Here is a 9,654-nt window from a genome sequence, read left to right as displayed (position 1 = left end):
TCCTTCTGCCTCAGCCTCCCGAGTAGCTGGGACTACAGGCATGCGCCACCATGCCCGGCTAATTGTTTCTATATGTTTTTAGTTGTCTGATTAATTTCTTTCTATTTTTAGTAGAGACGGGGTCTTGCTCTTGCTCGGCTGGTTTCAAACTCCTGAGCTCAAACAATCCGCCCGTCTGGGCCTCCCAGAGTGCTAGGATCACAGGCGTGAGCCACCACGCCCGGCCCAGATCCGTTTTTCTTGGATCTATTTCAGAGCTCACCTTCAGCATACTATAATTCAAATAGGCTTCTTTTCTAAAACATATTTAAAAGACTGACACTGACTCAATTTCCACATCCAGCATGAAAAGGTAAGCTAATTTGAAAAGAAAGAAACACACACACAGTAAAATACATCCAAATTAGCTTCACATTCATGGAGCTGTTTTGAGGTTAAATTGAGCAAAACAATGTACAAAAATCTGATGTTAAATTAGAAAAATATTTGGGTATTGTGTTCATGAGAAATGGTCAACCCTTTCCTTACCACCTAATCCTGCAAGCATATACACACCCTCTCCAAGCAGAGTTTTAGAGCATAATGATTTCCACTAGAATTTGAGTCTGGGATAACCCAAGAAATTCCTTTGAGAGTATGGGAAATGTCAACCAAGTGAATTAAGACAGAGACTTATGGTGGTTTTTCTAAAATAAGAGGTCCTTTGGGTTAAGAGGTCCAGCCTAAGAACTGTCAAAATGGATCTACTAATTAATTTCTTCTAATCTTTTAGGCTTATATTAGCTTACCAACTTCCTATCCCTACCCAACTCCTAAATGTCTTTTTTTGATACTGAAATTGGAGAGTTCAAAGGATTATAGTAACATTTAAGTGAAGTGCATAGTCAAAATGGTAAGATTTGTTTAAGCTGGTCTGTAGATGTAGGGGTACTTGTCATATCACTCTTCATATTTTTCTGTACATTTAAAATGTTTTATAGTAAAAAAAAAAAACAAACTATAGAGATACTACGCTTTAGTGGTACTGGATGTCAGCCCATTGCCAACAATTAAACACTAATTAAATACGGGTATGGGTAGGGCTGAGCAGTTCCTACTCCTCACTGAACTCCTAATCTTCCCTGCACCCCCTATTTCACCCCTGGGAACATGAAGTGGAACTGAAACCAAAATACCAGTCACGAGGGCTGCTAGTCTTTAAACTTTAATTTACACTACTTTATTTCCTCTTCAATCATCCTTTTCCTAAAAAAATGTATAGAGCCATGATGTAAGGTTCAACAGATCTCTAACCAAAGAGTTAAAATTATAATTACATGTTGTGGGAACCCTAGGTAAAGCCTAACATACCTACTGATAAAAAGGGAAGGACATTAGTGGACACCTCACCGAACAGGGCAATTTAAGAGGTTTGTTTGAATGCTAAGATTTTGAGAAGGAAAAACCCTGACACCTAGTGCCCATTTGAAAAAATGAAGCCTTGGAGCCACCATAATTCTTAGTGTGGTAGTGTGTGTGGAGGTGACGATCAAATTGCATTCAATTTGGTTTTCTCCCAAAAAAAATTTTTTTTTTTGTGACGATCAAATTGCATTCAATTTGGTTTTCTCCCAAAAAAAATTTTTCTTTTTTTTTTTTTGAGACAGAGTCTCACTGTGTTGCCCAGGGTAGAGGGCCGTGGCGTCAGCCTAGCTCACAGCAACCTCAAACTCCTGGGCTCAAGCGATCCTCCTGCCTCAGCCTTCCGAGTAGCTGGGACTACAGGCATGCGCCACCATGCCCGGCTAATTGTTTCTATATATTTTTAGTTGTCCAGTTAATTTCTTTCTAATTTTAGTAGAGACAGGGTCTCGCTCTTGCTCAGGCTGGTTTCGAACTCCTGAGCTCAAACAATCCGCCCGCCTCGGCCTCCCAGAGAGCTAGGATTACAGGCGTGAGCCACCGCGCCCGGCATCTCCCAAAAAATTTTTAGGAAAAATTTTGTACCATGCAAGAATTCCAGTCTTTGATTACCAATCCTTTCTTGGGTATAAATCCTGTACCTAATTATTATAACTGCTTCTAAACACAACGTCTTCTCTTCATCTCAGCTTTTCATTATGACGGAAGCGATGGGAGAGAATGTTAAAAGACTCATGTTCTGAAATGGTAAGGAATACAGGATCCTAATTTCTGCCAGCACTAAAATTACTATGAAAGTTGTCTATCATATCTTTCATCATTGCCCAATTTAGAGATTCTTGATCTAGTTCGCAGAGCTGATAAAGAAATAAAATAAAATAATGTTTATAATTTATTTCAGAATAAGAACATAGTCTCACCAGGCGTGGTGGCTCACACCTGTAATCCCAGCATTTTGGGACACTAAGGCAGGAGGCTCGCTTGAGGCCAGGAGTTCGAGACCAGCCTGGGCAATATAGCAAGACCTTGTCTTTACAAAATTAAAAATAAAATAAAATAAGAAAATAATAAAATAAAATAAATTAGCCAGGCATGGTGGCATGCACCTGCAGTCCCAGCTACTCAGGAGGATGAGGCAGGAGGCTCACTTGAGCCCAGGTGTTTGAGGTTGCTGTGAGCTATGATTGTGCCACTTACTGCACTCCAGCCTGGGCAACAGAGTGAGACCCTGTCTCAAAACAAAAAAGAATAGTCTCAAGAAGGCTAGTGTTTTCTTTGTCCTACCAGGTAAAGTTAAGTTGTTCTCTGTCAAGTCCGTTACAGCCCTTGGCTTGATCTTAGCTTGAGCTTTTTAATAACAGGATTTAGTGCGAAAAGCAGCTGTACTGGATTGCGAACTGTTACTCAAAATGTTCCCACCTGCAATTACAGCGTCCACGAAATGATCAAAACAGGTTAGCAAACTGGCAGGAAAATGAAAACAATTCCTCCAAAATCGAGAAGTGGTAAAGTAGAACTGTTGGATAGCTGCATTTCCTCTGTATCTGGCTCAACAGCTCCATTCATCTAGCTGTGTATTTACATACAGTGCCCATCACTGTAGCTTCACAGCAGCTAGAAATGAAATCAGTTTAGGCTATGTTGCAATCACATTTTCCTCAAATTTCATCTTTACTTGAAACTATTAAGAAAAATCCTGGACTATTTACAAGTAACATAGAGCTATTTACAAGTAACATAGTTCACAGATTTGTCCTGTATCTTTTTTATTCCTACTCTAAATACACACTAAATGCAATGCCATTCAAATCTGACAATGAGAAAGATGTGTTCTCCCATAGCTTTCCTCATGCATTAGTTGGCATTCCTTTAGTAACATCTTTCTTTATGGGGAAGGGACAACGAGAAAACACAAAGGAGAAAGTAGCTAACACTGCATCAGAAAAGCTCTTTCTCTTGCTTTTAACACAGGCACAAATGTTCAAAATGCAGGTCACATCTCTGCTGAAACAGCCAATATTCTTCCTCAAATGGCAAACAAGTTACCTAAAACTAAATGGAACTGAATAGGTCCAAGTCCTGGTCCTATCACCACCATTTTACCTATTTGCTGCCCTGGAAAAAAAATAGGGAAGAAAGACTGGCTACCCATATAGCCAATGGTCTGATAAGTGCAGGTTTTCTGCCTTTGATCAAGGAGAAAAGCATCTCAATTCACGGGAAAACTCTGCAGGAATCTCTTGTTTCTTATTTCTTATACCCATGTGCTAAGCTTTCAAACCCAGAAACTCTAATCCTTCATGGTAATGCAATACTACCTACAATGATGACCTGGTAGAGCCGTCACTTTTGGAGAACACCACATTATGATGATTTAATGTCTATGTAGCATCAATGCATTTACATTGAGCCTTGGTTCTCAGAACATTAACAGGTCAGTTTTTTATTCCTTTTTTAATAAAACTATCTTTCAAGGCTCTGTTCAGATGCCCATTCTCTTTGGGACAGGACAGATTTGCTCCAAATCTCATCAGCATGAACTCTTTTCATTCCCTTTACATCATTCTTGGTGTAATATGTAGAGTGCTAGGCTCATGACAAACTTGCTCTTTGGCCAAAGAAAATTAAACTGCAGTCGCTGAAAGTCAACTTGCCCTGATAAAACTGGGCTCAGCGTGAGGACATACGTCGTACTGACACCTCGTCATCAGTTAGGCACAGCTGTCCCTCAGAGTTCTGACTGCTGAAACTCCATCCTTAGACTGGTCAGTCATTTAGTGGACATGTTCCACTGTATGTTCAAGCTATTGGTAGCAGAGTTTGATACTAATACTGCAACCTCATTCCTGTCGTGCAGTGCCCTATAATCTCGCTAAGGCCACTGACTGACTTTACCAGCCATCCTGGGCATTAGTCACTAACTGCTCACAAAAGAACATCACTCTCGCTCCTCCTGAGCTCCAGGGCTCAGAAACAGCAAGCTAACACTCAGCCTCGATCCTAGTCAATCATTTGAAGAAAAGAAAAAGAGAACAAAGAAAATAGGCAACTAAGGAGGGAAAGGTGTAGAACAAGAACAAAGTGAGAACTAGCAAAAAGTCAAATTTTTTTAAACAAATACTATTAGCTTTCTGTTTTTAAAACTATTAAAGCACTGGGCAAAGGAAAAGATGTGGTCCCTATACTAGATCTATTACTCACAGCTGTAGTCCTATGCTGCTGCTTAACACATCCCTTTCCACTAAGGTTTGTTAGGTCTTACAAGGGTTAAAAAAAACCTTTAATTTTTTTAAATTCTTGTGTGTGTGTGTGTGTGTGTGTGTGTGGTCTTTGGGTACAGAGTCCCCTATAATAAGACTATTTGTATTCATACTGGCAGAGTAAACACTACATGTTCATGCCCAGGCAGCTCTGTGCTTGTAATTTCAGCAAGAACAGAGCTCTGTCCCTCTGGGACTTTACTATTCCCCCAGTCTCCATTCGCTCAAACACGGAATGAGAGCAGAAAGAAAGCAGGAGAGAAAGATCATGGCAAGAGGTTTCACATAGCACTGCAGCTAGCTTTCACGTGGCCAAAAATCTCATTTTGTGTTTTAATTACATTAAGTTAAAACCATTTTACTCTCAGCCCCATGTTCACAAGGGTGCCTTCCATTCCTGAAGACTAAACTGTTCAGTGAATCAGAATTTAAGTCTAGCACAATGAAGCTTTTCTTTGCTGTTGAGGGGCTCACTAAGCAGATGCTACACACAGCAGTAAAAACTCTGCTTCAACTTTGTGTGTTGACAAGTATATATCTATTCTTGTCAAAATTCTATACATCCTTCCTTCCCATCCTCTTGCCTTTGGTATTTGTTGAGGTGCTAGATTAGAACTCCTACAAATCTGATACTCTCCATCTGGTCCAATGCTTGCATCCATCTTAATAACAAATCATCTACTCTTGGCACCCATTGGTATATTACTGAAACAGCCATACTTACACCTTGTACATACAGTAAAATTTTTTGAAAAAGATATTGAGTAAAATGGGAATAAACTACATATTGTCTCCAAAGGCCTACCCAGCCTGTTTATGGAGAACACCCAGGTAAAGATCACTCCTGGCTGGGCAAGGTGGCTCACACCTGTTATCCTAGCACTCCGGGAGGCCAAGGTGGGAGGCTCGCTTGAGGCAAGGAGTTTGAAACCACCCTGAGAGGGAGACCCCATCTCTACAAAAAATAGAAAAATTAGCTGGGCGTGGTAGCGCACAGCTGTAGTCCCAGCTACTCAGGAGGCTGAGGCAGGAGAATCACACGAGCCCAGGAGTTTGAGGTTGTAGTGAGCTATGACGACGCCACTACACTCCAGCCTGGGCTACAGAGTGAGACTCTGTCTCAATTAAAAAAAAAAAAAAAAAAAATCATTTCTTCTACGGAATGAGATTTATCTGGGGATTATATCTAAGGTTGAAATAAAAACATCTCTTTATAGGTTTGTTACTTTGCTATTACTATTATAACTGTACATTAGAAACAGTTAAAATCAGGAAGAATCTCAGTGCTTGGAGGAGGGTATAGACAGGGAAGAGACCTGGCTTAGTGGCTGAAGCCTATAATCCTAGCACTCTGCGAGGCTGAGGCAGGAGGATTGCTTGAGCTCAAGAGTTCCAAACCTGAGTTCCAGAGCAATAGAGAGACCCCATCTCTACTAAAAATAGAAAAATTAGCTGGGCATGGTGGTGTGTGCCTGCAGTTCCAGGTACTCGGGAGGCTGAGGTAAGAGGATGGCTTGAACCCAGGAGTTTGAGGTTGCAAAGAGCTATGATGACACCACTGCACTCTAGCTAGGGCGACAGAGCGAGACTGTATCTCAAAAAAAAAAAGTATAGAGCAGAATATGACTTTATATCATCATTAATAGGTTACTATGTGAGAAGGGATACCAATTCTAGGAAACGCATTATTGGATAATTACCAAAAAATGGGTTCTCTGTTACTTTCTTTTTATTTAAACCCCTGGTGCTGACTGAGCCCCTTTATGAAAAACACATTTATCATGCTCACAACAGTAGCAGATCAAATGAGCTGAGCATGGAAAAGATACTTAAAAAAAAAACAACACATATTAGTATGCAATTAAGTATCCAAATAAGGAAAAACATTAGGCAAAACAATACTTTAAATGTTTTTATTATAGAAAATCTCAGTATTTCAAACATATACAAAAATAGAGAAAGTAATCTATTTTCATGTAGCTATCACCTAGTTTCAATTATCAACTCATAACCAATCTTGTTTCATCTGTACTCCCACCTTCACCCCTTTTTATTTTGAAGCAAATCATTGCATCTATAAATATTTTAGTATGTAGGTATAACAGAAAACAATATTCTTCTTTAAAAAGCAAAATCATAATACCATTATCACACCTTAAAAATCAACAATTCCTTGATATCCAGTCAACGTTCTCTTTCTAAAGAACTCTACCAACAAGACTAGTATTCTGCCTATGCCACTTCAATCTTAAACAGTACTTATTTAATGGTCACCCCCACAGAACGCTGGTTACTAGTGGGCACAGAAATAAGAAGGGGAGGCAAGTTTTGACAACTCACCTCATTTCCTCCTGGAAGCCTGTTCATGTGTACCAGCTGACCTTGATCGTCCAACACTAGCTCGGTATATGTCAGTATGTCAGATGGCAGAGGAGGTGAGGGAAGGAATACTTGAGTGGACATAGACTCCCAGAGTTTGATCAGGGACTAGTAGGAGAGAGAAGGTTGATTACTCAGTGACAATTAACATTTCAATACAGACAAAAATAATCATTATGATTCAGTCAATCTGATTTTGCTTTCTTTTCCAAGTGTTCTGCAGAGAATCTAAGCAGTAGACCAAATTCTCCAGCTCCCACTCTCAGTTAAAATAAATTTGTAATTATTTTTTACATGCCAAAAGTCAGGCACTTTTCCAACAGAGTCAAACTATTGAGTGATTCTGAATCAGCACTAGAGCATTAACACACACAAAAGACCTAACACTATCCCAGGAATATTAAAATTAAAAAACTAAAGTAGCATTAAATCCTTCTTACAAAAAGGAAAAAAAATCCTAAACAAATTTGGCAATAGAAGAATATTCAGGAAAGTGACATGACATTCAGCTAATAAAAAGAAAATCCCAGAAGGCAAGAATAAAGTTTTTACTAGACGTTTAGGGAAAGAATCTTCTTTCTAATATTTTTCATAGCTACAGGCCCATACACAGGAATCAGCTAACTAAATGTACATTACTGTTTGTAAATGTGCAAATCAATTATGCTCAAATTTGAGAAAATAGACAGACACACCTATTCATTATAAAAACATTATGATTTTCATTTCCAACTTTCTATAAATAAAACAAATCTTTCATGAAGCAGGAACCAGTTCAGTTCTTTCTTTGCTTGCCTCAAAGTAACATTTAAAGCCCAAATGACTCACACATACGTATATATCCTAATCACAGTGTCAATGTCTACTATATAAGAAGAATTATTTAGAATGTGATTTCTATTTATAGCACTGGCACTGGGAAACAGAACCAAACTCAGCTTTTAGGCTAACAATGCTATAAAAGGTAAATATTAAGTGAAGGTAGCTATGTTTCAGGCGATAGAATTTGTAAACAAATGGTTACATAAAGGTAATCTCTTATATTGGTGAATAACACAGGAATTACAGACTATTTAACAAAGCCACATATATAACTTCATTAAAATTCAAATGTGGTAATACTGGTAGTATTGACTAGGATACTTGGAAAAATTCTATATTCTTTTTATACTTTATCGGTTGCATTTTCTGCTGGTTATATACTTTTCTTGCCTTCTATTGATAGAAGAAAAATCTGCAGCATAGAGATGATTCACCATAAAGATCGAAGGAATTTATTTTCATATAGAGGATAAGATTCATAATGTCATATTTTCTCACACTAGTTTTTATTCAGCTATAATAAATCTCACACAAAAGAACGTATACTGTAAACTTGTGCCATGAACTCTAGATCCATTTGTCTATGCTATCTATATTGATTCTCATCATATTAACCTAGGCTATCAACGAGGGACCTGGGTTATCCCGGAAAATAGGAAAATGAGAACTAGTTTCATACTTCTTTTTTAATATCCACAATTTGAATACAGACTTAGAAATGTATATGTAATTCCTCACACAGGTCATTGTAAACTATTAATACCATCATAGGCACATGGTCTTAGTTTACTCTCTTCTACTCAAAAGAGACTTCTATTCTCACCATTCTTCCCATTAATTCGTAAAAAAACATCCTATCTGACTTGGCAGTCAAAAATTCTCAAATGAAATAGAAAAGAAAATATTATCAAGATATTTCCTGCCCTCTGGGAGTGCCCCTTTTCCAGTCAATTCTTCATCTGATGGAAATTCAGGAAAACTTTGCCTCCTTGGAACATGTCAGAGCCCCCTGGTTAGCCATTTTACCTGCCGAAACATCTCTGGAATATCATATATGTATGTTGTCCCTAAGGACTGTGCCTGGAACCTCTTTGATTGAAGCAGGTCTTTGGTCACATATGGAGTATTGATTAACATTCCATGCAGTGGTCCCTGTTTGTCTCCATATGCCTGAAACATGATCTACAAAAAGAAAAAAGAAAAAGAAAAAAAGAATGGCATAAAGAGTCAAGAGACAGAGAAAAAAATCAGGTAGCTGCCTAGAGGGGCTTTTTTTTTTTTTTAAATAAATGTTATCTCCTGAAAAACACTTTTGGTGGGTTCAGTAGCTAGCATAGACATGCCTCTTAACACTGGATACTTTGTGCTCTCTGCTCTTTACAGATTAACCCCCCAAATTGGTATGTAACCGGCTATACACCATAAGCTGCTCTCACTTTTGAATTAGTTGAAATCAACAAGAAAACACAGTATAAATTTCATATCTCAGCGATAGTCTGACGATGCTTGCCTTCTAAAGTGACTTGAATCCCATATACTCAAAAACGAAGTGTTATCAACTAACCAGTCTGGAGCAGTCCTAGTATTTAAGTTGAGGAACACCTATGCACTAAAGATATACTCTTAGCCAGGCATGGGGCCTGCACCTGTAGTTCCAGCTACTAGGGAGGCTGAGGTGGGAGGATTGCTTGAACCTAGGAGTTCGATGTTGCAGGGAGCTATAATGATGCAACTGCACTCTAGCCCAGGCAACAGAGCGAGACCTTGTCTCAAAAAAATAAATAAATAAATT

At 38.6% G+C, this 9,654-nt stretch overlaps 1 protein-coding gene across 1 annotated transcript in view; it reads right to left on the bottom strand.

The window, feature by feature from the left end:
- The window catches only part of ACACA (acetyl-CoA carboxylase alpha), a 335,776-nt gene that overhangs the window by 76,308 nt on the left and 249,814 nt on the right, over positions 1-9,654 (bottom strand). The window lies entirely within an intron of this gene.

Source organism: Propithecus coquereli, unplaced genomic scaffold (genome assembly GCF_000956105.1).
Source record: "Propithecus coquereli isolate 6110/MARCELLA unplaced genomic scaffold, Pcoq_1.0 Scaffold291, whole genome shotgun sequence".
Classification (NCBI taxonomy): domain Eukaryota; kingdom Metazoa; phylum Chordata; class Mammalia; order Primates; family Indriidae; genus Propithecus; species Propithecus coquereli.
This window is presented reverse-complemented; position numbering and strand designations above follow the sequence as displayed.